We start from the raw sequence: 26,785 nt of genomic DNA on the forward strand, positions 1-26,785 counted from the left end.
GTCTGGGAGGCCACGTGTCTTGAATCCATTTCCCACTGAAGTGTGCTCCCCAAGCCAAGTCCGAGGCATCCGTCGTTATGATCTGACTCGCCTCTGGTCGGGTCACAGAGAGTCCCTTGTTTAGGTGACATTCCTGAGCCCACCACAAGAATTCCTTCTGGATGCAAGGTATTATCCGAATGACAGTGTCCAAATCGTGGCAGTGTTGAGTCCATACAGTTTTGAGATACCATTGTAGCTTCCTCATATGGAGTTTGGCATTGGGAAGTACTAGAATGCAAGATGCCATGAACCCCAAGGCTTGAAGGACTGTCCTTGCAGTCAGCCTGGACAGTACTGATAACTGCTGGAAGTATAGGTGAAGAGTTCTTTGTTTGTCCGGGGTCAGAAAAGCCATCTGAGAAGCTGTATTCAGTCTCACACCCAGAAAGCACATGTCCTGAGAGGGTACTAGACTGGACTTTATTTCGTTCACAGAATACCCTAGGCACCTTAAAACTGCCATTACATACTGCAGATGTTGAAGTAACTTGTCTTTGTCTTGAGCAAGAATCAGGCAATCGTCCAGATAAGGATAAATTTGTATTCCCCTCTGTCTGAAGAAAGCTATTACAGGAGCCAGAACTTTTGTGAACACCCTGGGCGCAGTAGATAAACCAAAGGGCAATGCAGAGAACTGATAATGAGAAGTACCAGCCCGAAACCGCAGGAATCTCCTGCAGCTGGGCCTGATAGGAATGTGAAAATAGGCCTCTTTGAGATCCAGGGTTACCATCCAGTGATCTTTGCCTAGCATAGGCAGAAGTTGTTGTAATGTTAACATCTTGAACTTTGGAATGTCTAGGTAGGTATTGAGAATGGACAAATCCAGAATTGGCCTCCAAGTGTTTCCTTTCTTTGGCACTAGGAATAGACGGGAATAAAACCCTAGGCCTACTTCTGACGGAGGTACCACCTGGATAGCTCCCATCTGTAAAAGCAAAGAAATTTGCTCCTGAGCCTCCAGCCTTTGCTGAGGAGGCACATCCGGCATGCCTTTGAAAGGAGGAAAAGTGTGAAAGTAAAACTTGTAACCTTGATTTATTATTTCCAACACCCATTTGTCCTGGGTGACCAAATGCCAGTTTTGTTTGAAAAGTGCCAACTTTCCTCCTAGAGGAGCTGCCAGAAAAGAAGGATCTGGCAGCTGAAGATACAGGTCATTGGGTCTGTTTACGAAAAGGCTGACCCCTGCCCTCACCAGAAGACTGTGCAGGAGAACTCCAAGTCCTAGGTCTGAAAGAACCCTGAGCGTGAGCCCTGCCTCTACCACGTCTAGACCTGCCCTTAGACTGAAAATCCGAAGAAGGCTAGGACCATCCTCTAGCAGGCCAATTCCTGCTAAACTTAGGGGGCTGTACCTGCAAAAAATCCTTGACCATCTGCATAGACTTAGCTTTATCTTCCATCTTTTTCAAAACTGACTCCACAGGAGAACCAAAAAGAACTTCAGACTGAAGAGGAGCATCCAAAATCCGAGCTTTAACATGCTCTGACAAATTTTGATCCTTAAGCCAGGCATGTCTACGAATAACTGAACGAATAACTGAAGATTTTTGAATTTTTTTGCTGTTTTTACTAACCTTTTCCTAAATGGCTTATTATCATATATGTTGATTTTTATGTATGTATATATTTTTTACTTCTGTGGAGCTTTTCTCCTCGGGCCTCTACTGAAAATGGAAATATATCCAGCTAGACTAGCCCGGTCAACAAATGTAAAATAAAATAAAATAAAATAAATAAAAACAGTAGCAGCCACCCTGGATGAAGCCTGAATAGCATCAAAACCACACTGCAAGGAATGTTTTCGAACTTGATCTGAAGCATGAACCAACTCCTGCAATTCCTTACACTCTATACCCTCAGATAAAGCATCCACCTTAGATTTCAGTTGGCCTAACAAAAAGTTCTGATACTTCAGCATATGAAACTGGCAATTTAAAGCCCTCATAGCTAACGTAGAAGAGGTGTACACTTTTTTCCCCCACCTATCCAATGCTCTAAAATCTTTATCCAAAGGAACTGGATTCTTAACCACAGAAGCCCTGACACCCTTCGGCCCTTGAATAATAGTTTCCGGGTCAGCTCTAGGACTCTTATACAAATATTTATGTGCTTCTGGAACTCTGTAATATCTGTCTGGCTTGTCAGGGGCAGGGGGTAAAGAATCAGGATTAAGTGAAGCTTCAGAAAAAACATCCTGAACAACATCTACGACAGGGGGAATAGCCAAAGGCCTATGTTGTGGTAAAAACAAAAATTCCCTAAGCCTTTTTCGAGAATCTGAAAAATCCTGACCTTCCCACTTGAAATGTTCCCTCATGGAATTTAAAGTTTCAGAAAAGGAAAAATCCTCTGGAGGAAAAGCAGAAGGACAGGAATCCTCTGCATCCGAATCTGAATAGGGAGGGTAATCCTGAATATCCTCAGCTGAAGACTCAGAGTAGTCTGAAGAATGCTCCATTCCCTCTAAATCTGTCTCCACCCTAGGCCTCTTCTCTGGGGGGGGCAAAGATCCCCTGATCAAAGTAATCAAATCCTCTGCCATTTTCAAAATATGTTTTTTAGGAACAGAAGCTGAAGAACTAGGGCTATGTCCAGTACCAGAAAGACCAGGTTTAGCCTTAGCATGGCCTTTAGCCACTGAGGTAGAAGGCCTAATAACCTTTTGTAAGGATGGAACTACAGATACCTGAGAAGCACCCTCGGCCTGGCCTAACTCCAGAGAGGCCAACTCCTGCAAAAGTAAAGGTTCCCCCTGGGATTCAGCCGAGACCTCGGCTGGATCCACAGATTCAACTGGAGGTTCCATAGAACCGGCGTCCGCAACGGACGACTCATCCGGTTTAGACCTTAAAGATTTATCTTTACATTTTTTAGCGGTAGCGGGCGTCGGAGGATCCGACGGCATGTTGTAGTTACACCGCTTACTGAAAACAAGCCTGGCACAGTCTAATCTTCGTTTAATGGTGCGCTTATTAAATCTAGCGCAAAAGTGACACCCGACTACGTCGTGTTCAGGCCCCAAGCAAGGAATACAGAGAGAATGATAGTCCCTATGAGGTATCTGTTTCCCACAAGAAATACAATTATTAACTTTTTCTGACATCAGGATTAACTGAGGCAAGAAAAGACAAAAATTTTCCCCAACGGGGTACTTAGCCCAACTTGGTCTTCGGTCTGAAACTCGATAATTGAAAATTTCAGAACGCCGAACGGCACTTGCAAACGCTGCTTCTGCTTCGGACCACGCGGCAAGAAAGACTGAGGATATGACGTCGGTCATGCGCTTAAGTACTACTACGTACTGACGTCAGCTCCGGGCGCCATGACCGACGCCAGCCTAACTCTTTGGTATTCGGGCCGACCGAGGACAGCGGACTACCCACAGGTTATGACTACAGCAATGTGAGATGAAGAACATCTACAGTCATCCGGCATCTACCAATCCCTGAAGGTGCTGGCTAACTGAGAGTTTACTGTACTGTGATAGTAGTAGATCTTATCTAGTTCGACCAATTTCTTTGTTTTATTTCCTAGCTCAAGATATAACTGTTTAGTGGCTTCAGATCTAGTTTTATGCCACTGATTCCAAATTTTGTCTGTAGTTTTCGGTAAGGATCTAATTTCTTTACTGAGCCCTGGTGCAAAACTGGCTTTAATTCTGATGGTTCTTGGAGGGGGACGTGACTTCAGTATGATTAGAAAGGTAGAGTTGCAATTAATTAACTGCTACGTTAAGGTTAAGGATCTTGAGTGGTTCCCACTTACAGCTTTTTACAGTACTAATGAAGTAAGCGGGGTTAAAGTTTTTTTGTTTCTAATTAGCTGGTAGATAGTAGGTTTAGCCCGATATTTATGTTGTTTTACATAAAGGTTGGTAGGTGATCGCACAGGCTGTCAGGTAGGCAGCCAGAGTGACAGGATTGTACTGGTCTATTTATCAATATCCAGTCCAGAACTGATTGTCTCTTGGATGATTTGTCTATTCTAGTGGGCGTTTGGATTATTTGGTTATATCCGTGGAGGTTGATGTAATATTTGGGAATGCTTGAGTTACAAGTCAGCCAGTCAGTATTAAAGTCCCCCCACAATGACTGTTTCATGAGGGAATGTAGTGGAGGCCCAGTTTAGTAGGTGCTCTAGTAAGGATATGTTACTATCATCTTCCTCTCTTAAAACCTAGTTGCCTCGTGGTTTGAGCGTCTTTTCAGGCTTGTTGGCTGTTGGTGAAGCACCCTCCAAGAGGAAAAAACGCTGAGAGAAGAAGGGAGCCACTTTTGAGATTTTAAGTATTTTTTCTCTGTTTATTTGCTAAGTTTTTCTGCATAGCTGCCTAGCTTGAGCATTTTCTGGCTTGTTAAACTTGATTTCTGTATTAGTAGCTGTATTTAGAGCACAACCAAAAGCTGTTTGCTGAATTTCCTGTTTGCACTTAATTTTAAATCGTTTTTCTTAAAACTTGCATATTTTCTGTCCTTGACCTAGCACTCTTGTGTGGGGTCATTTACTGCACTGTTATAACTTGATATTACTTGTGAACCTCTGCTATCTCTGTAAAAACAAAACAAAAAAAAAAATCTTGCTTTTTCCCACTTTTCTGAGAGTTAAAAAAGTTCAGTTACAGGCTTGCTGTTCCTGAACTGTTTGAAAGTTTCTGTGAGGCCATTTTTGCTTGGGCTGAAGGAGGGTCTCTGTGTTTATCAGTGGGAGTGACTAACATTGAGCAGCTTCCTGCCCCGGAGAGGTGGTTACTGACTTGAAACTGTAGTTTTATTGGCCACTAGGGGTCATTTCCATAACTCCTTCATCTTCCTCTCTTAAAACCTAGTTGCCTCGTGGTTTGAGCGTCTTTTCAGGCTTGTTGGCTGTTGGTGAAGCACCCTCCAAGAGGAAAAAACGCTGAGAGAAGAAGGGAGCCACTTTTGAGATTTTAAGTATTTTTCTCTGTTTATTTGCTAAGTTTTTCTGCATAGCTGCCTAGCTTGAGCATTTTCTGGCTTGTTAAACTTGATTTCTGTATTAGTAGCTGTATTTAGAGCACAACCAAAAGCTGTTTGCTGAATTTCCTGTTTGCACTTAATTTTAAATCGTTTTTTTCTTAAAACTTGCATATTTTCTGTCCTTGACCTAGCACTCTTGTGTGGGGTCATTTACTGCACTGTTATAACTTGATATTACTTGTGAACCTCTGCTATCTGTGTAAAAAAACAAAAACAAAAAAAATCTTGCTTTTTTCCCACTTTTCTGAGAGTTAAAAGTTCAGTTAAAGGCTTGCTGTTCCTGAACTGTTTGAAAGTTTCTGTGAGCCCATTTTTGCTTGGGCTGAAGGAGGGTCTCTGTGTTTATCAGTGGGAGTGACTAACATTGTGCAGCTTCCCTGCCCCCCGGAGAGGTGGTTACTGACTTGAAACTGTAGTTTTATTGGCCACTAGGGGTCATTTCCATAACTCCTTCATCTTCCTCTCTTAAAACCTAGTTGCCTCGTGGTTTGAGCGTCTTTTCAGGCTTGTTGGCTGTTGGTGAAGCACCCTCCAAGAGGAAAAAGCGCTGAGAGAAGAAGGGAGCCACTTTTGAGATTTTAAGTATTTTTTCTCTGTTTATTTGCTAAGTTTTTCTGCATAGCTGCCTAGCTTGAGCATTTTCTGGCTTGTTAAACTTGATTTCTGTATTAGTAGCTGTATTTAGAGCACAACCAAAAGCTGTTTGCTGAATTTCCTGTTTGCACTTAATTTTAAATCGTTTTTTTCTTAAAACTTGCATATTTTCTGTCCTTGACCTAGCACTCTTGTGTGGGGTCATTTACTGCACTGTTATAACTTGATATTACTTGTGAACCTCTGCTATCTCTGTAAAAACAAAAACAAAAAAAAAATCTTGCTTTTTTCCCACTTTTCTGAGAGTTAAAAAAGTTCAGTTACAGGCTTGCTGTTCCTGAACTGTTTGAAAGTTTCTGTGAGGCCATTTTTGCTTGGGCTGAAGGAGGGTCTCTGTGTTTATCAGTGGGAGTGACTAACATTGAGCAGCTTCCCTGCCCCGCGGAGAGGTGGTTACTGACTTGAAACTGTAGTTTTATTGGCCACTAGGGGTCATTTCCATAACTCCTTCATCTTCCTCTCTTAAAACCTAGTTGCCTCGTGGTTTGAGCGTCTTTTCAGGCTTGTTGGCTGTTGGTGAAGCACCCTCCAAGAGGAAAAAACGCTGAGAGAAGAAGGGAGCCACTTTTGAGATTTTAAGTATTTTTTCTCTGTTTATTTGCTAAGTTTTTCTGCATAGCTGCCTAGCTTGAGCATTTTCTGGCTTGTTAAACTTGATTTCTGTATTAGTAGCTGTATTTAGAGCACAACCAAAAGCTGTTTGCTGAATTTCCTGTTTGCACTTAATTTTAAATCGTTTTTTCTTAAAACTTGCATATTTTCTGTCCTTGACCTAGCACTCTTGTGTGGGGTCATTTACTGCACTGTTATAACTTGATATTACTTGTGAACCTCTGCTATCTCTGTAAAAACAAAAAAAAAAAAAATCTTGCTTTTTCCCACTTTTCTGAGAGTTAAAAAGTTCAGTTACAGGCTTGCTGTTCCTGAACTGTTTGAAAGTTTCTGTGAGGCCATTTTGCTTGGGCTGAAGGAGGGTCTCTGTGTTTATCAGTGGGAGTGACTAACATTGAGCAGCTTCCCTGCCCCGGAGAGGTGGTTACTGACTTGAAACTGTAGTTTTATTGGCCACTAGGGGTCATTTCCATAACTCCTTCATCTTCCTCTCTTAAAACCTAGTTGCCTCGTGGTTTGAGCGTCTTTTCAGGCTTGTTGGCTGTTGGTGAAGCACCCTCCAAGAGGAAAAACGCTGAGAGAAGAAGGAGCCACTTTTGAGATTTTAAGTATTTTTCTCTGTTTATTTGCTAAGTTTTTCTGCATAGCTGCCTAGCTTGAGCATTTTCTGGCTTGTTAAACTTGATTTCTGTATTAGTAGCTGTATTTAGAGCACAACCAAAAGCTGTTTGCTGAATTTCCTGTTTGCACTTAATTTTAAATCGTTTTTTCTTAAAACTTGCATATTTTCTGTCCTTGACCTAGCACTCTTGTGTGGGGTCATTTACTGCACTGTTATAACTTGATATTACTTGTGAACCTCTGCTATCTCTGTAAAAACAAAACAAAAAAAAAAAATCTTGCTTTTTCCCACTTTTCTGAGAGTTAAAAAGTTCAGTTACAGGCTTGCTGTTCCTGAACTGTTTGAAAGTTTCTGTGAGGCCATTTTGCTTGGGCTGAAGGAGGGTCTCTGTGTTTATCAGTGGGAGTGACTAACATTGAGCAGCTTCCCTGCCCCGGAGAGGTGGTTACTGACTTGAAACTGTAGTTTTATTGGCCACTAGGGGTCATTTCCATAACTCCTTCATCTTCCTCTCTTAAAACCTAGTTGCCTCGTGGTTTGAGCGTCTTTTCAGGCTTGTTGGCTGTTGGTGAAGCACCCTCCAAGAGGAAAAACGCTGAGAGAAGAAGGAGCCACTTTTGAGATTTTAAGTATTTTTCTCTGTTTATTTGCTAAGTTTTTCTGCATAGCTGCCTAGCTTGAGCATTTTCTGGCTTGTTAAACTTGATTTCTGTATTAGTAGCTGTATTTAGAGCACAACCAAAAGCTGTTTGCTGAATTTCCTGTTTGCACTTAATTTTAAATCGTTTTTTTTTCTTAAAACTTGCATATTTTCTGTCCTTGACCTAGCACTCTTGTGTGGGGTCATTTACTGCACTGTTATAACTTGATATTACTTGTGAACCTCTGCTATCTCTGTAAAAACAAAACAAAAAAAAAAAATCTTGCTTTTTCCCACTTTTCTGAGAGTTAAAAAAGTTCAGTTACAGGCTTGCTGTTCCTGAACTGTTTGAAAGTTTCTGTGAGGCCATTTTTGCTTGGGCTGAAGGAGGGTCTCTGTGTTTATCAGTGGGAGTGACTAACATTGAGCAGCTTCCCTGCCCCCCGGAGAGGTGGTTACTGACTTGAAACTGTAGTTTTATTGGCCACTAGGGGTCATTTCCATAACTCCTTCATTTGTCCTCGGAGGAGTGGTTTAGGGCAGTGACTTGTGGTTTGTTGGCCAATTTGGGTCATTTCCTGTCTTATCCAGCCCCTGCTATAAAGCACGCTTTAGCGCGATTTAGCCCGATTTAGCGGAGTTGCTACTGTTGCACACTAGGGCAGCGCCGGTTAAGCAGGTTTAAGCTATTCGGGCTACCTAAAGTCCACTCTTCAAATTTTCCCTTAAAACTACCTTCCTCGAACTATACTACTGATCTAATCAGCGTATCCTATAATTAAAAAGATCATCTCTACTTGACTCCAAGTAGACTATTCTCTATCTGTTAAACGTAGCACTTGCTCCTACAGTACTTATTACCTTGATACGGCACTCTTGTCATAGATAGTACCCCAAAAGGCAACCCCCATTTCTCGGTCACCCACGTCCCCGGAATCTTTTTAAAGTTTTTTGTCTATTCCTTCTAGCATGTCGAGGGATCAGTTGCTAGTGTCCTCTCCTGCTCAGCTGGTGAACCTGGGAATATTGAGGCAATGTTACAATTGCCTCATGTACACAGACAACCCTCTCCTCCTCCCACAAAACACAAATACATGCGAGAGATGCAACTACACGGCCAAACTGGAGGCTGAGCTCTCTCAACATAGGACTGGCAAGACCAGTCAGGAGGAGAAGGTTACCACACACACTATAGACCCAGTCTCACATATTACCATTACAACCTCAAATCATACACATAAACACACAAAGACATACTCGAGGCTCTGATCAAAAATCTACCAAAACAGCAGAGGCCACCAAAGCAGACACCCAAACAACCACCACCTCAGAACACAACACCTGCAACACATAGACCTCACAGTCAGAGTGTCAAACCGTCACAGCCCTTAAGGCCAAACACAATGCCAGACACACTAGTCATTGGTGACTCCATAGTCAGACACACTGACGTCCCGCTCACCAGACTGAGTAAGGAGAAGGTCACAGTAAGCTGCCTGTCGGGCGCTAGAATCCGCCACATAACGCAAGCACTCAGGTCTCTCAACAGCAGGTACAAATATGATTCAGTCATTGTCCACGCTGGTGTAAACGACCTGAGACGTACCTCCTTGGACTACATGAAAAGAGACATTGAGGAGCTCTCCGATTATGTAGCCCAGACAGGTATGACCCTGACCTTGAGCAGTATCCTACCTTCACCAAGAATGATGCCACAATACAGAGATAAGATGATCAGCTTTAACAATTGGCTTAAACACTGGTGTCATTCAAAGGGGATCCAGTGTCTGTCTGCCTGGGATGACATGCTGGACAAGCCACGCTGCTTCGCAAGGGACGGCTTGCACCTGTCACCCTGGGATTCGGATATTGGCAAAGGCTCTTGCCACCCCATAGTGCCTTTTTAGGCAAGGCTCAAATTCTAAACCTACCACCCTAGAACACAAAAAGGAAAAAACTAAGGGTAATGCTGCTCAATGCCAGAAGTCTAAATCTCAAAATGCACGCACTCGAGGCCCTTCTCAGTATGGAGAACATCGATGTCTGTGCTGTGACAGAAACCTGGTTCAAGGCTCCTGAGAGCACCCGCGCTATCAGGTTTTACCTCATATCATGCGTTCCGCCCCAAAATCTGGACAATACCAAGAAAGGAGGGTATCCATATTCATCAAGGACACCCACACCTCAAGACTGGTGGCAACGACGATGCATCGGAGACCATCCAGGTGCAATTAACCATAGGCAAGACTGCTCTGCAAATTGTAGCATGTTACAGGCCACCCTCACAAACTCAGGAACCTCACATGGCCTTCCTGAAAACACTAGAGGGGATAAATGTATCACCAAACACCATCATACTAGGTGACTTCAATTACCCTAATATAGACTGGGAACACTACTCAAGCCCAAACACCCTAGCCCAAAAGTTCCTGGAATTCATAAACTCAAATGCCATGGAACAACTAGTCACCATCCCCACAAGAGGAGATAACATACTTGATCTCATCATCACGAACATGGGAGCACAATGTTCAACACCGGAGGTGTACCCCTCACTGGTGAGATCAGACCACAAACTAATCTCGCTGGAGGTACTCATCCCACCCCCACCTGAAATAAAAAAGACCCCAGTAAAGAACTTCTCAAAAGCCGACTTCACACTTCTAAAGACTAGTGTGGTCTCCTTTAAGGCCCCCGAGCGGGAAAACAGTACTCAAGCCGCTGAATCACTTACAAATGCCTTCTACCAGCACCTGCAGGACTGCATGGATAAGGCAATCCCAAGCAAAACAAAGACTCTTTGTACCAAAGGCAAGCATCCAGTCTGGTGGACCCCAGCCATAAACAAACTCTACAACAAAAGGAGGAAGCTACTACAAGATAGAGCAAAATCCTTAAAAGGTAAGACACCCTTGATCACTATAAGTAAAAACTAAGAGCTCTCATAAAATCATCCAAAGCAAATTTCGAGAGAAAAATAGCTAAAGACTCAAAAGACAATCATAAGGCCTTCTTTAGCTATGTTAGAAACCTGGGAGGAAACTCCCAGATATGCTCAGAGCTAGTTCAAAATGATGTGAAGATTACTGATCCTACAGACATTGCCAACATACTGGCTGACAGGTTCAGTGCAAACTCCCCCCCCCCAAAAGGAGAGATATCTATACCAAGCGATTGCAGCCCCCAAACATCTCCAGCCCAAGTGAGAACTGCTCTCTCCAAAGCAAAAACACAGCATCCATGGGACCTGATGGTGTCCCCGGCTGTGTGCTCCATGAACTCAATGAGGAATTAAACCCACAGCTAGGACAGCTGTTTAATCAAAGTCTTACCTCTGGATACGCACTCCAGGAGTGGCGCACTGCAACTGTGGTACCACTTCACAAAGGCGGTGCCTCCACCGACCCTGGAAATTACCGCCCATTAGCTTGACAAGCCTTATCTGCAAAGCCATGGAGAGGATCATAATGGACCTCATAAATAAAGACATAGGGAATTTGCAGACTTTGGATCCAACCCAGTTTGGCTTTGTCAAAGGCAGATCATGCCTTTTAAACTTGGTTGACTTTTGAAACAGTCACCAAAGCCATTGATGAGGGAAAGGCAGTCCATACAGCCTACCTCGATCTGGCTAAGGCCTTCGATACAATACCCCATTCGGGTATCATTGAAAAACTCATCAGCTTAAATGTCAACCCATACATCACAAGATGGGTTGCAAACTGGCTGAGTGACAGAACCCACAGGGTCAGAGCTGCTGGCGCCATGTCAGACTCAAAGCCTGTCACAAGTGGTGTCCCACAGGGCTCAGTCCTGGGCCCACTCTTGTTTGGCATCTACTTTTCCAAGTACAAGCAAACACAGGAGGGTTATGGCTGACAAAGTTTGCAGATGACTGCAAACTGGGCCATAGTAGAAAACACATCTGACACAGATATCCTTCAGAAGGGTCTCACAGAAACGGATAACTGGTGCCAGAGCCACGGCCTAAAGTTAAATGCCAAAAATGCATAGTCATACCCTTCGGGAAAAACAAGGTTACCCCTAGCTACCAAATAGGTGGCAATCCACTGAGCACAGAAGAAGTTATCAGGGACCTGGGGACCCAGGTTGATAGTAGTCTGTCATTCGACACCCATGTAGCTAAAGTAGTTAGGAAGACCTTCTACATTGCCCACCTTATCATGAAGGGATTCTCATCTAGATCAAGGGAGGTCATAGTCTCCCTTTACTCATCACTCATCAGACCAATGATTGAGTACAATGCCCCATTCGAATGTATCTGACCCGACACTTGCAGCAGCTGGAGAGGCCACAAAAGTTCCTCACCAAAAGGATAAAGGGTCTCAAAATCTGTCCTATGCTGCCCGACTGAAAGAACTCCAGCTCTATTCAGTCGCCACCGCTTGCTCAGAGGTGACCTTTGCCTAACATACAAGGCCATGTCAAACCCAGATTTGATGAATATGCTTCACCTCAAAAATCTAGATCCATCAGAGCCACAAGGGCGGAGACTCAAACCTTGACACGGCTATTAATAGGATGTGCTGGAGGGATAGATTCATCACCCAAAGACTCCCTATGCTGTGGAACAAAATCCCGGTACATGTGAGGCAGAGCACCTCGCTGGCCTTGTTCAAGAGAAATCTTGACCAATGGATGGGAGATCGCAGATATACCCCAGGGATTACCTCAGTGTCACTGCTCGACAGAGGCACAGAAAAATAATGGGTATAGTTCCCCATACTAAAGGGGTGGCCTAAGCCACAAAACGATGGGCTAGGCTTGTAAATGCCCTCGGGCAGATAGCCTAGTATGAACCTATGAACCTATGAACCTATGTAGCATCCACTTGTGGTGGTAATGTTTTGGGGGTTAATTTTCAGTCTGGTAAGGATAACTTCAGCTTTGTTGAGACTAGGGGTGGATAGATCTATAGTTCCAAAATTAAGCTGATTTTTAAACAAAATGGCTACACTGCCTCCCTTTTTAGTTTTTCTGTCACTGCATAAGATATTATAACCTGATGCCAAGATTTCATTATTTGGTTTTAGCCATGTTTCAGTTAGAAGGACAACATCAGGTGAATACAGTGAGAGTCGTTGCATAAGCAGTATGCAGATATTGAGAGCCAGTGAGCCCTGAAATATTCCAATGTGTGCTTTAAATCAAGCCAACACATCCAGTTCAGTACAATTCAGTACATGATGCTTTCTATATTCAGACAAACAAGAAGGTATAAGCACTTTCGTTCCAAAAATAAAAGCAGGAACATCATCAGATACAAAGAAATTAAGGAAGTAAACTGTTTTAAATAGGAAATCTTACATGACATCACTTCCTGGATTAGTGAAAACCACTCCCAAGTCTGAAACAATACACACAAATGTTTCAGCACAAATCAGTATAAATATCAAAATATAAAAATATATAAAAATACATATTAAAAACTGATTGTGCAAATGTCAACACCCTAAACTATGCATTATAAACACAAGAATAAATATGTAAATATGTGTATATATAAAAATGTCTTTAAGATGCTTTTGAAAAAATATATATGTATATAAAAACATACAAGTAAAATATGCATATAGTTAAAAATCCATTAGGAACAAATGAATACATTTTATGTACATATACATATAACAGGTATGAAGGCAAAAAAAAAAAAAATTTTTTGTACCATATCCATATCTAAAGGGAATGTTTCACCTCTCAAGAGCCCTCAATTTAAGCAGACTGCTTATGGAAAGGCTGTCATTTAAGCCTGGCCAATGAGTGGCATCAAGTCGTAATTGCCATAGCAACTCGTCTTTTTCGAGTAAATATGGCCAGGCTGCCCCCTATTATGTCTTTTTTGGACTTCAAGTACTACAAATTTGAACTGGTGATTGTTGTACTCACTAATACATCTAAGCAAATGCATTCACTTCACTACCATCCCTTATATTCCTAAGGTGCTCGCTGATCCTATTTTTAAGCTTACGTTCCGTCTTCCCCACAAAAAAAGGAACATAAAGCACAATAGACCACTCTTTCAGTTAAACAACTACACCTCTCAGGTATTTTTATTTTTGTTCTATTAATTTCACATTCACTGACTTCCAAAATCATCATCTTCTCTCGGCTGTTTCCATTAGGAGTCACCACAGCGGATCATCTGTTTCCATTTGTTCCTGTCCTCTGTATTTGCAGTGTCACACCAACCACCTGCATGTCCTCTCTCACCACATCCATAAACCTTACCTTAGGCCTTCCTCTTTTCCTGTTACCTGGTAGCTTCATCCTTAGCATCTTTTTCCCCAATATACTCAGCATCCCTCCTCATTACATGTCCAAACCAACGTAATCTTGCCTCTCTGGCTTTGTCTCCAAACCTTCCAACCTGGGCTGACCTTCTAATATACTTATTCCTAATCCTGTCCACCGTTGTCATACCCTGTGTAAATCTTAACATCTTTAACTCTGCCACATCCAGCTCTAACTCCTGCCTTTTTGTCAGTGTCACTGTCTCCAACTCATATAACATAGCTAGTCTCACTACCCTCTTGTAGACCTTCCCTTTCACTCTTACTGGTACTTGTCTGTAACAAACCACTCCTGACACTCTTCTCCACCCAATCCATCCTGCCTGTACTCTCTTCTTCACCTCTGTTCCACACTCACCATTACACTGAACTATTGATCCCAAGTATTTAAACTCATTTACCTTCGCCACCTCTACTCCTTGCATCCTCACTGTTCCTCTATCCTCCCTCTCATTTACACACACATATTCTGTCTTAGTCCTGCTGACCTTCATTCCTCTTCTCTCTAGAGCATATCTCCATCTCTCCAGGGTTTCCTCCAGCTGTTCCCTACTCTCACTACAGATCACAATGTCATCTGCAAACATCATAGTCCACGGGGACTCCTGTCTGATCTTGTATGTCAACCTGTCCATCACCACTGCAAATAAGAAAGTGCTCAGAGCTGATCCCACCTCCACCTTAAATGCATCCGTCACTCCCACCGCAGACCTCACCGCTGTCACACTACCCTCGTACATATCCTGTACCACTTTTACATACTTCTCTGACACTCCCGACTTCCTCATACAATACCACATGCTTTCTCTAAGTCTACAAAAACACAATGCAACTCCTTCTGACCTTCCCTGTACTTCTCCATCAACACTCTCAGAGCAAACATCGCATCTGAGGTGCTCTTTCCCAGCATGAAACCATACTGCTGATCACTAATCATCACATCCCTTCTTAACCTAGCTTCCACTACTCTTTCCCATAACTTTATGCTGTGACTGATCAATTTAATCCCTCTGTAGTTACTACAGCTCTGCACATCACCCATGAAAGGGCAAAATTTACATGCCCCACACTTAATCATCTGACCCTTCCTATAAATTCCATCATTATTACATTTGAAAATGTTCTTCAAGTTAGGGCCCTTCTTGAAAACACACACAGGTTTTTCTCATAAGATTTAAAAAAAATTCTCTGCCACTACAACAAATTCCAATTCTTACACAGAATATCTTTAATAGTGTATGCATCATTTGAGAAGACAGTTGAAAAACTTGCGTGGTATTTAGTTACTTCGGACCAAGAGGAATGGTGCCCGCTATATATTTCCTGGTTATGGACAATTGTTTGGTCATTCACAACAGTGTCCATGACTGTTTCCGTTATGTTCAACCCAGTTAAATCGGGATGGTCAGTATTAGGGGTGCCCAAAATTGGTGCAAAATACCCACATGGTCTTTTCTCACTAACCTCCTTCATAATGTTGTCAATTAAATTGGGGGGATAACTTCTTCTCAAGAACATTTCCTTCAAGTTAAGGCATTCTCTGGTGAAACCTATCCAAAGTTATCACCATTCATGCTGCACGCACAAACTGCCCCTTAATAACTGCACGTTTCTGAGTGAATGGGTGGCAGCTGAATAGGTTTCTTTTCTGAAAATTTCAGCCATAAATCTCTGTTGTTCCAGATGTTTTTTAACAGAACATCAAATTTCACATGCATTAACACTATATGTGAACCTCAAAAAGGAAGTTGAGTTGTTAATATAGTTAATGAATTCAACAGTTTGGTCTCTAGGGCCTTCCCATAAAATAAACGTCATCCAAATACCTCATGTAAGTATGACATAATTGGAAATATGCTGATTGTTTCAAAGTACGTTTTTCCCATTCCAACATGACGATATTGGCATACAACCCCCCCCCCCCACATGCCGAGCCCATAGCAACCCCTTGTGTTTGTAACTAATATTGATTGTTGAATAAGCTAAAGTTGCTTCTCAACACCATATCCAAAATCTGTTCGTACATATTGATTTTGTCCTGGGGTATTCCCTAGAAAACAAATAATCACAAAACCATTCCTCCCCAATGGAATGTGGGATGACAGAATATAAATCTACTAAATCAATTGTAATAAATAAAAAGTCAGACCTAAAACAAGTGCTATTGATTTTCCTTAAGAAGTCCCAGGAATTAATACATAAGTGAGGTTCATCCAAAAGTAACTTCTTCAGTTCAGTATCCATAAATTTGGCTAAGGGGTGCGTGATTGATCCTTGGGCATCAACAATGGGACGCATGGGTGGTTGTTGAATGTTTTTATGGAGTTTCAGCAAATCAAAAATTGTGGGTGTAATTGGAAATTCTACTGTCAGATAGTGTAGTTCGTGGATTGAAATGAGACCATCAATAAATAAGTCCTGGATGTACCCCCTTATTCTGTTGTATGTGCCATTTAACTCATTTAAGGAACTTTCACAGTAAGTATCTGTCTCCAAGATAGATTTTATTTTGTTGATATAGTCATCAATTCTCATAATGACAACCCCACCCCCTTTATCTGGTTTCATTATTCTGATGCCATATAGTTGTTTTAAACAATTAAGCTCATCTCTCTCTTCTTTAGTTAAATTATTACTGAAACTGTTGTTTCTAAACCTGTTACCCAGATTTCTAATATCAAGTTCACAAACTCTCTCAAAGGATGCTAAAATAGATGGGTGGGGGATTGTAAGAACTGGATACCTTGAGTGGTTGACATACCTGTTCTACCCCTTGAAACAAAACCTGTAAATTCAATTTCTCACATAAAGTTTTAAATCAGCCAGTGTATCCACAGTGTTTAAGTATTGACTGGGAACAAACATAAAACTTTTTGCCAAGAGGTCACAAGTAGTTACATTCAAGAAAATGTAAGTATAACTGTAAACGTTCAAGTCTATAGTTTTTTTTATTTTTATTTTTTATTTATTTAACATTTGTTGCCCGGGAAAGTCTGACTAGGTTCCACAGATCCTGTTTTCAGCGGAGGCCTGGGGAGAAATGCTCCAGAAGCATGTCTTTAGAATGTGGGAGGAAACCTGAGTACCCGGAGAAAACCCATGCGAACGCAGGGAGAACATGCAAACTCTATAACTAAACTAAACTATAGTACTGTTGAGGTCAATATGTAAAGTTGGGGAACTTTCCCCTCGAACAATGTCAGGTATAGACTGTGAAGAAATATCAGTCTCTACTGTCTCCTCCCCCTCCATGAACGATAGTTGTTTCCCCTGTTTACTCGGCCATTGCCTCTCTGTGCATGGGGCTTGAAAATGATTGTATAAGTGCTTTTGTTCCAAAAATAAAAGCAGGAACTTCATCAGATACAAGGAAATTAAGGAAGTAAACTGTTTTAAATAGCAAATCTTTCATGACATCACTTCCTGGATTAGTGAAAACCACTCCCAAGTCTGAAACAGTCTTCTGGAACAGAAGTCTGAAACACTACATATAAATGTTTCAGCACAAAACAGTATAAATATCAAAATATAAAAATATATAAAAAATACATATTAAAAACTGATTACGCAAATGTCAACACCCTAAACTATGTATTATAAACACAAGAATAAATCGGTAAATATGTGTATATATAAAAATGCTTTTAAGATGCTTTTGAAAAAATATATATGCATATAAAATCACAAGTAAAATATGCATACAGTTAAAAATCCATTAGGAACAAATGAATACATTTCATGTACATATATATAACAGGTATGAAGGCCAAAAAAAAAAAAACATTTTTGTTAAATATCTAAAGGGAATGTTTCACCTCTCAAGAGCCCTCAATTTAAGCAGACTGCTTATGGAACGGCTGTCATTTAAGCTGGCCAAGTGGCATCAAGTCATTGTTAGTTTACAGTTTACTTCCTTAATTTCCTTGTATCTGATGAAGTTCCTGCTTATATTTTTGGAACAAAAGCGCTTATACCTTCTTGTTTGTCTGAATAAAGAAAGCATCCTTGTACTGAATTGTACTGAACTGGACGTATTGGCTTGATTTAAAGCACACATTGGAATATTTCAGGGCTCACTGGCTCTCATTGTCTGCATACTGCTTGTGCAACGATTTTCTTGGTGGTTTGTGCATTTTTTCGTCTTTTACGAATACAGTGAGAGGTTGGCGTGTAGGATGTGAATTTTTTTGTGATGCTTCGTATGTTTACATTTAGTAGTAACAGATCTGTAGCTTTCCTAGGGAGTTGTAGTGTGCTGTGAAGGTAAATAGAGTGTTGAGTGGAGGAGCTGGAAGTAAGAGTAGGTGGTCCAGGAATAGGATATATATATCACAGCTGAGAGATACTTTGGCTGCTACATAGCTTATGATTTTAATGATTTAAATTTTATACTCATCACATTTTACAGAAGGTTTGTCGGAATGATGGAGAGGTAGGGATTAGTAGGCAGTGTAATGAGTTATGTTGAAAATGGATGGGCATATTAGAGAAGTGAAATAGGCAGAGTTTGGAGGGTGAGGGGTAGAGGTGGTATGGTGGAGTGCTGAATCAATTAGAGTGACACAGTACAAAGTACTGTGGGCAAGTATTGTCAGCATTGTTATGGTAGAGAGGTACAGCTAGAGCATGTTGTTCTTTAAGTTAAATTATCTTTAGCTAGGAAATTATTTAGTAGGGTAAAGTTTACCTAGGTGAGTTGAGTAGTAAGTAGTCTTATCACCAAGTGCACAAGAAGTAGAGGAGAACGTGAGTGGGATGGGGTATTTTAATAGAATGTTTTTCCTAGTATAATATAATTCTAGGATTATGGTTTCCTTATGTAGTTAAGCCTTGGGTATAGGAGTTAAAGTTTGGTAGAAAAGAGAAATATGTAGTAGAATGGACAGCGGAATTGCTAGGGATATGTACACATGAGATAAGCTAGAACAGTTATAGGGAGGGGTTAATGAGGTATATGGGAGGGGGTGGAGAAGAATAAAGGGTCGACTGGAATGGATAGTTGAGTGGATGATGTCAGAGGGATTAGATTTGTCCTACTGAAATTGTGGGAGTGGTTATGGTGTATAAATGTAAGTGAGGTGGGGTGGGTGGGAATGAGGGTAGGGTAGAGGAGCGGAATGAGGGCAAATGGAGTGGATAGAACCAAGAGGCCGAGGAATCAGCAACAACAAAAACAATCAGTCACGTACAAACCCAGCTCCAGGTCAGTGTAGTGAAGGAGAAGGAATGCTGTGGCTTTATATCTACTATGCAATAATATCGTAAAAATGCTGAATGTATTTTGTGAGAAAAGGTGGTTTAGGTAATGAGCTACAAGAGATGAATAAGGTTGGGAACTGAGGTTATGCTGCCCAACTAGTGTGCACACTCCTATGTTAGTTATGATGATTAAAACTGAACCAGTGGGTAAGAGAACATAGACTGAGTTCAGTTATTTGTTAGAGGCTTGAACAGCACAGTAACTTTGTGGTGATAGGGGCAACTTCCTGGTGATGTGATCGCTGTGGGAATAACCTCATTCTTTAAAAAGTAGAGAACTGGTGAGCACACTAGGATAGGACTCCAATTATATACAGCCTTACTAGACAGGAGTGAAGTTTTAATGAAATCAGATTGAAAGAGTTAACACCCTGCTGAAAATCCTATAAGACGTCCAAATGGATTTTGATGGAAGAATAATTAAGTCCAGAGTCAAAAATCTGCAAAGGATCTAGGCATTTAGAAGTAACCCATGTGTTGACGCACATCAACTTACTTTTGCTAGTCTTATGCATATTTGGTTATTGGAAGGAAGTGATTATTTGCACCGCTCTGGAACAGAAGGATCAGTTGCTTGCCACTAAGGGAAATGGAGAAAAAAGAAACTAGCTGAATGAAATGAAAGTTTAGATAACATCTGCCTGAAGAATAACAGAGAAGAGTCTTGAATGGATGTAGCTGGATTGGCTGTTCCATCAGGGGAAACATGCTTGAGAAGGGCCGACTAGGACTATGAGTTACTTAGCTTTCTGTATGAACCTCATCATTAGAGAAAATAGGGTAAACAGAATGCCATCCAGGTGGTCATTTCTGAACAATTCATTGCAATGGGCTCCCCCTCTTTAGAGAAATGAGAAGTAAAAGTTCCTGCACTTGGCACTGGTTGGTGAGTCAAAAGTTTGCACCAACACTTGCCCTTTGGGGAAAAAAAAAGCTTATTTACCATAAAGTTGTTTGGACAACACTCAGAAGGCATCAGTTCACAATGGACAAGCCTATCAACAGGTGAACAGGCTTACAATAGAATGTGATTTCTTACTAGAAAGCATCTGAATGACACAAAGACCAGTCACAAGCCAACATGCTTCCATAACATATGAAGCACAAGTAGGTTTGCCCGTGGATAAGTTATGAAATGTTTGAAGAGCATGTTGATATACAGATTTGCCTCTGCAAAGGACCAGACATGTTGGACAGTATACCCCTTGTAATGACCCCTACCACCCTTAGGTAGGCACATAACATGGATACCGGTACGAAAGAATGGGAATATGGAATGGACTGCCTTCTGTAAAGCTGGGGACATTCATACACTATTTGAAATATTTCTGCAAGATCTTGACATCATTTCCAGCTGAGACATGAGAAAAGAAAGTTGTGGCAACTGGACTCTTATCAGCAAGTGAAGCATCTTGCAAAAAAGTATCCTATGTATGGCAGCCGCCATAAGACTCAGATTCTTTTGACACTAAGAGCATGAATGGGAGTACTTCAGGAGCAGAGTACCCTATGTGCAGAGGATTTATTTTTCTCTGTAGGAAGACAACATCTGTATACTAAGAGAACTTTTTTCTCCCCAACAGAATAAGCCTGAATGTACATACTGTAATTGGTCACTATTTGCTAAATATGCCCTAACCTCTACATTGTCGATTTCCTATGTTTTACTTAATGACACATCAAGCAGTACATTGCTCTTTTTCTGGACATGTACAAATCCTTCCTGGTATAAGTTATATCACATCAATCTTCCTTTTGGTCCTAAATCACAATATCACTTGAGTCCATACCTGGATGGTCCAGGCCCCTCTCCACCAATTACAATTATATTTTCCTAGCTCAACATTATTACATTCTCTCTCTCATCAGGTTTTTATCACCGTATCCATTAGCTTTTATCCTCTAAGCCTCCACTTGACGTCTGTCCTACACTAGGCTAATCCATTTTACTAGTTTACCTTCTACTCCTGTATTTCTTTCCTTTTTATCTCAGTTTATGTTACCTTCTCATTAACAAAAACTGCAAATCTACCAGCTGTCATGCCTTCACTCTTTTTTATTACAGACTGTATCCAGTTCCCACTTTGCAAATGATTTTTACTTATTGATAGCTTTATTCCAGTAGTACAAATACTTTTTTCAGGTGTGAACTGGGAGCAGTGTCAGGTTAAATAACTTGGCAGGAGTCACAGAGTAGACAAACAGAGACTGAGGGAATCAAACCCAAGACTGTGTGATATAGCTTGTTAGTAGGTTACAGACCTGTTTTTAGATATTGAAACATAACTTTAGACAGATTTAAAATTATTATTACTCCAAATTGTTGCTTATGTTTCTGCTTCCTGCATATAACAATAAATAAGACACATCCCTTACTGACTACTAGCTATATAATATTCAGTGAGACTGACAAAATAAAAAAGCTCATCCAAACTCTGATTCCTTTCTTATGTACCACTGCACTGAGATGTACCTCAATAAAGAGGTTTGCTTACTTTCACAGCATAGCTGCCCTGAAATAAGAAACTTGCAAGGTAACATTCATAAGCATATAACACTTTTTTTTAAAATAAATGTACGAATAATTATTACTGGAAGTATATTCAGGTATACAGCTGGCTCAGGCTGTAGTTGGCCTTTAAAATCTGCCTCTCTATGAGGAGACATTTAATCCCTATGAAATAAAGCTGTTAAGACCTAAATTATCGGATTAAGATAGGTGCAGAAAAGTTTAAGCCACTTACCAATGCAAAGACATTTTTCTTTTTGTTTTACAAAATCTACTCATTCCTTTCAGTTGGTTTTGTATCACACCATTGATGCAAACGACACTGCAACTCAACAAACACTGAAAATAAATCTACCAAACATTCTGGCAATAACTGAACAAATCAAATTAACAAATAACACTTGCATGCAGTAAAAACAGTGTCACCCTGCACCTTTCACAACTTGAAACTTTGAATATGCTACTTCCAAAATCATGTAACAATGGGGAAATGGACTAAGTGCATCTTCCAACTCTTTGCTGAATGATCCCCTAATTTAAGACAATGGCACATAAGCATCCATGCCCTTAACTGCACAGTAAAACCAGATCACACCCATATATCCACTTTAATGAAATGAACCAAAGGTATAATTCAAATTATACAACGACCCCCCATTAATATTCGAAAACATGCACGCTGATTGGTCAGTATGCACGTTGTAAATCCGAATTACAGTAATGGAAAAAGGTCCGGTCGCCCAGACTTTTTCCATTACTATAACTCTTAAAGCAACACTGTCTCGCTATGTTAAACCCATTTAAGATAGCAAAACAGTTTGTAAAAAGCAACGGAGATCTCCATTGCTTATTTTAAAGCTGTTTCGCTATGTTAAACCCATTTAACATAGCGAGACAGTTTGTAAAAAGCAACGGAAATCTTGCTTTCTCCGTTGCTTTTTTCAAAACTGTATCGCTATGTTAAATGGGTTTAACATAGCGATACAGCTTTAAAATAAGCAGCAGAGATTCTCCGTTGCTTTTTTAAAGCTGTTTCTCTACGTTAAACCCATTTAACATAGCAAAACAGTTTGTAAAAAGCAACGGAGACCTTGCTTTCTCCGTTGCTTTTGCCCACAGCTCTGATGTACTGCGTACGCATGTGCAGTACATCAGAACTGCCGCAGAATACCAGACAGCTGCGGAAGGGCAGCAAGGAGGCATTATACAATGCCATTATTTAATAAAAATAATTATTTTTTTCCTTTAATAATGTCATTGTATAATAATAACCACTCCTGGTGGTAATGCTGGATTTACCCACAGTTGGCTTTGTTTGGCCACTCGGACTTCGCCCTCATGACCAAACCACACCATCCGTGGGTAAATCCAGCATTACCCACACCCAGGCGTGGGTTATTGCTATAGTAAGTCATATTGATTAAATCCTTGTCACTGACTCAGTTTTCCATATTACTGGATAATAATGAAAGCATCCTGCTATCAAGTCCCTTTAATGAATACCGAACAAGGAACACTATGGATGGGAATGCCTTTACTGGCAATACAAATTGCTGCCATGGCTCAGCTTATAAATTAAGTGATTTGTGCAGTGTCAATGAAGTGCCTTCTGACAACGTATAAACTATACACTATAACTGATGCTGACAGAGTTTATAGTCATTTAGAAGAAAACTCAACTATGGCAGTAGAACAAAAGGGCAATAAAAGAAAATCATATGCAAATAGGATCATGTGTTATTAAATAAAGTCAAAGTGGAAAACTGTAAAAAGGGGAACAATCTAAGTATAGCATGGATTGACTATTAAAAAGCATTTTATAGTATCCCACATTCATGAACAAAAGAGTGCTTCAAAATTTATAAGATACACCCTACACTGATTGACTACATTACAGTGACCATGAAACAGTGGCAGACCACTTTGCAATTAAGCCATGATAAAGGATAAATTATTATTCCAGGGATAAAAATTCAAAAGGGGGTATTCCAGAGTGAGACTCTGTCACCGCTGTTATTCTGCCTTGCCCTTTACCCATTAAGCTGTCTACTTAGCTTAGACCATGGCTATAACTTGGCTCCTAGAAAACAACAAAGTGTAAAGATTTCTCATCTTCTCTTTGTTGATTTAAAACTGTACAGCTCATCAGATGAGGAACTGAAAGCACAACTGCAAGTTGTGAAAACCTTTTCAGATGATATAACTGGATGGGAATGCCTTTACTGACAACACAAATTGCTACCATGGCTTAGCTTTTAAACTAAGTGATTTGTACAGTGTCAGTGATCACTCAGCTTATAAATTAAGTGAGCTGTAGACTTAGTGAACTGAGTGTAGGGTTCATCCCCACAGGACATGAGGCAGGGGAACACTAGACATCAGATATACTCTTCACAGACTCGCAGTTAGCACAGAGGATTAAAGCTACCAGATGCTTCTCTGGTTGAGGGTTTAATTCAGTCAGCCTTCATTTGCCTAATATGTGACCTTTAGCAAGTCCCTTAACCAGACTGTGTTCTGTGATAACTGGAAAATCAGGCTAGCCTCTAAACAATCTTCCAGAATGCATGCCTAGTAACTATATATGAATCTAATCTATGAGCCTAATAAGGGTGAAATATATTCCGTTTATACAAGTGCAGGAGACAGAGAACTCAACTTAAAAAAAAATGCAATGCTTTCACAGTGTCATGGCCACAATTTTTATTGCCAGTAAAACAGTCCATGTAGGCCATTTCAGAGGACATACCTACAAATAAGTTAGTACATTTAAGTCTGTTTTCCAAATGGAAAAAGGCATACTTCAACTCTAGAATTAAGTTAGATGTTTGAAGATACAGAAGGGCACAAAAAAGGCCTATGTACTGCTGTGTACTATGATCTCTGGAATGCAGAAATAAAGCCAGGGGAAACATGGCCCTCCCAAAGACTTCAGGCTACCACTGTTTCTTTTTTTTTTGTGGATGCAAAAGCATTTCTTCCCTGACCCTGTGAATTTAGCCTAATTACTGGGAGCTATACAATGTAACAGTAACTTAAGGACAACTGAGTGGGCTTGGTTTATACCAAGGAGGAAAATGGAAAGTGAAAAAAATGAACAAATGAAATTATACAATCAAGGAAGAAAGCATTTTTACAAACATCAGATCTTTGAATCTCGTAACGTGTATAATTCTGAGTATAACTAATACCACTATTATGTGTGATGTCTGGAAGTGAATCAGCCTGTCCTCTGCTTTAGTTTCTTCCATGTCTTAAAACAAATTATGTTATGCTGTATGATTTTCTTTGTTTACAGCACATTTCTATAGGAAGGCAGTGATAAACCTGCAATAATCAAATCATCTGAGGTCACTGCTTGCACACTGCAAACCAAGTACTTTAAAAAAAAAAAACTAATGCTTCACTATAGTTCTCTAAATTAAGCACTTTTTATACATGACCTCCATAATACAATACTGCTGAATTGCCACAACTGAAGTTCCACATCACTGCCAAGTTTTAAAATTTCCAGCAGACTAAAAAAAATGCAGCAGAAAAAAATGTGCATTAAATAAAGCTTCATTTAAGCCATTAATCCACGTTACAGCAAAACATTGAAAGTGAGTTAGCCGGAACATGGTGACACTACATCATAAGCAATGATCAAAGGTCACAAAATATCAGTGGCAGGCAATTGAACCTACACACCTTACACGTCTCTAAACCCACTGGACTTCTTCTACAGTAAATATTGTGGGAGAGGCAATTCAGATAGTGATTGCTTATTAATTTTGCCATTTATTTCGTCTTTCTTTTACTCTCTTTACTACGATTCTTGACAAACAGATTTAGAATGAACACATTCCCTAGGATACAGAAAAAATCCTACACTTGCAAAACTTGCATACCACTGGTAGGTCAATTGACATGACTGAAATAAAATGATATTCAAATCTATGTCCACAATGAGGAAGGCATCATTATCAGCCTATTAGCATATCTCCGAAGAGAACTTTTTGTTACCACTAGCACTGTCAGATCCGTGATGGCATCCCATGTATCAACTGGACTCAAGGATACACTCGCTCATTCACTCATATGAACGTTCCAACACAAATACTTCCTCCACTTGTGTAAATTTATTCAGCCAAGCAATTCTCAGAATTAAACTGACAGTGTAAATCAGGAAAGCATTCTGGGGACAGCACACCGTTACTTAGCATTATCCACTCCCCTGGATTACCTCATTACTATGCAGCACAGCCAGCAGTACCTCCCCCTCTCTGCTGATGCTCCCACAAGTGGACAATTTAAGTAGTAAGTTAGTCTTTGAATCAGAAAGGGTAAAAACTAGTGGGAAGCAGCTCATGTAAATCCTTTCCGAATCGCAGGAATTATTTAACACTGGAACTTTCACACCACCCTTACAAAATATCTTCACAACTGCACTACCAAGAAAGAAGAGTAAAACACTTTGAAGTGTTACAGTCAATGCAACAACAGTTGACCATAACACAATTCAATTAGTAATAAAGCTGGTGAACCTTGCACAACTGACACCAGTTCAACAAACTCACAAAGGGTTTCACACATACCTGTGTGTGTGCGTGTGTCTGTGTGTGTGCGTGTATGCATGCATGCATATATATATATATATATATATATATATATATATATATATATATATATATATATATATAGGCTTACCACGAGAAGGTTGAACCAGACTCCATCAAATGATGGAATTACCGACCCATTTCCACTAAAACGACAATGATGAATTCCGACATTGTCAAAACAATGTTGGGTTCGACATTGTCGCCGTTCGGCCTCCTGATTTCAACTGAAGTGAGTTCGACCGAACCCATTTCGAACTTCTAATGCCATGCCATATATATATATATGTGAGTGTGTATATATATATATATATCTATATATATATATATCTATATATATATATATCTATATATATATATATATATATATATATCTATGTGCGTGTGTGTGTATGTATATATATATATATATATATATATATATATATATGTATGTATATATATATATATATATATATATATATATATATATATATATATGGGTCTACCTCGTAAGAATGAAAGACCACAACACCGAAACCAGAATCAAATCACG

General features: G+C 40.3%; 1 protein-coding gene across 1 annotated transcript in view; it reads right to left on the bottom strand.

Annotated features, from left to right (window-relative positions):
- Positions 1 to 26,785, bottom strand: part of VPS35L (VPS35 endosomal protein sorting factor like) — a gene marked incomplete in the record, with an annotated part of 3,288,436 nt that overhangs the window by 65,991 nt on the left and 3,195,660 nt on the right.

The sequence above is a fragment of the Protopterus annectens genome, chromosome 12.part0 (assembly GCF_019279795.1).
Source record: "Protopterus annectens isolate FY-2018-M chromosome 12.part0, PAN1.0, whole genome shotgun sequence".
Lineage (NCBI taxonomy): Eukaryota > Metazoa > Chordata > Ceratodontiformes > Protopteridae > Protopterus > Protopterus annectens.